The sequence below is a fragment of the Cynoglossus semilaevis genome, chromosome 9 (assembly GCF_000523025.1).
Source record: "Cynoglossus semilaevis isolate Cse_v1.0 chromosome 9, Cse_v1.0, whole genome shotgun sequence".
Classification (NCBI taxonomy): Eukaryota; Metazoa; Chordata; class Actinopteri; order Pleuronectiformes; family Cynoglossidae; genus Cynoglossus; species Cynoglossus semilaevis.
Genome location: NC_024315.1, coordinates 1,172,998 through 1,174,811, shown reverse-complemented (window position 1 = coordinate 1,174,811; position 1,814 = coordinate 1,172,998). Strand labels below are relative to the sequence as shown.

General features: G+C 45.8%; 1 protein-coding gene across 1 annotated transcript in view; it reads right to left on the bottom strand.

Annotated features, from left to right (window-relative positions):
- Positions 1–1,814, bottom strand: part of lpar2b (lysophosphatidic acid receptor 2b) — a 19,297-nt gene that overhangs the window by 15,831 nt on the left and 1,652 nt on the right. The window contains exon 3 of the mRNA XM_008316282.3: positions 690–823. The gene's annotated coding sequence lies outside the window, so the exon portion shown is untranslated. The remainder of the gene's footprint in view (positions 1–689; positions 824–1,814) is intronic.

Genomic DNA, 1,814 nt, shown 5'->3' with positions numbered 1-1,814 from the left:
TGAGCAACTTGATGTGTCAATACTCGACGATGGGTTTTATTTCAAATCTATGACAACATAGAGAACATGGTGTTCAAGGGTTGACGCAACACGGACTTTAACAATGTGAGACGCAGGGATTCTCTTTTCTTTTATTGCTGACTCATCATCTAAGCTGGTGGCCCTAAAAATGGCTGCTGTGGTCCACATCCAGCCCACGAGCCACGTGTTGGCAGACTGTGAAGTCTGATGAACACATGTAAAAAAATAAATGAGGCTGTTTTTAATTTACTTCACTCTGTGTGTTTTGGTTTGGTTTGGTCAACAGGAGTAGATGATTGGCCAGTGATCGGCTGTTCTGATTGGCTGTTGGTGAGAACGACACTTTTTAACTTTCACTTCTGAAACAATGTGGTCATGTGGCTAGATGGTCAGTGATTGGTCAGTGACGTGAGCGGGATTAATGAAAACGTTTGAAAAAACAGAAAGACTGGTCAGTGATTGGTCAGTGACGTGAGCCTGGATTAATGAAAATGTTCAACATTTGAAAAGGAAAGAAAGATGACGTTTGATCAGATGACATTATTATTATTTAGACACCTTCCAGGTGGACCTCTGGTCTTTGTGGGCCTCCTGTATTGTATCTGAACAGCTCCCCCTCTGAGGTAAATGCTGTACTGCAGGTGCAGCTCATTCTTGGTTCTTTTTACCTTTTTCTTTTGTCGGTTTCTTTGCTGCGGAGGCAGGAAAACAAGAAGTGGTTCCGTCCGTACGTGGTTTTACGTCGGTTCGGTCACACGGTCCTGTCTGTCACCACACTTCCTCCAGATTGTTGGAGCACTTCCTGTGACCACGGAGAATGAAGAGAAACTGTCAGACAGCTGATATAAACACAGATCTGCAACCGTTCCAGTTCCTTTTTAATGTCAATCTTTTTTTCACAAACCAAAAAAAAAAAGCCCCCCAAAAAACCAAAGAGTGTGTACTATAACAGAGTACACACTGCTAATACTGCAAATCCTGCCAGTATATATATATAGGGGGTGTATACTGGGGGGGGGGGGGGGGGAACTATGGTAAACATTTGATACAATCTCCTGGGCCAAACATAATTACACTGCGGGCCAGATTTGGGCCCCGGGCCTGAGTTTGACACGTGTGATCTATACAGTCCCAGTTCTAGAGTCATTTACAAAAAAAAACAAAAACAAAAGCTTTTCCCAACAGAGAGCTGCAGGAGAGCTACTAATTACAGCTGCGGTGGTGAGACGTCTTTGTCCTCCACTGTGTCCCAGATCGTTTCCTACTATTATGTTAAAGAGCAGGCCTTTAATTTGAGTCCTGGTCCAACTGTGGGAGTCCATGGACCTGGAGTTCACGTGACGGTGGAATCTGCTACGGAAAATGTCACAAAACAAGAGGACGTTTTAATAAAGATCAGGGAGGAAAGAAGGATCAGAGGGAAGGAAGGCTGAGGAAGAGGAGCAGCAGCTCCACCGTGATTTATCCAGAAGGGCGTGGACATTTTTTTTGGAGCCGTGCGGTGGAGCAGCGGCGTCAGAGTGGAGTCGTAGTCGACAAGTGAACGACGACTGGTTCACCATCAGAAACAGCGGGAAAACGGAGCGTGAGAGCGAGCCGCGCTGCAGCGCATTCAACCAGAATGTGTGTGTGTGTGTGTGTGTGTGTTTGTCAGAACGTACGTGGGGTCTTGTGCAACCAGTCCATTCCGAGCTGTGACTGTTTTGTGTTTGTGTGTTTGTGTATAAATCACACATGGAGATGATTCTCATCATATGGCACTAATTTGGGGGAGGGGGGTGAAGGGGGGTGAG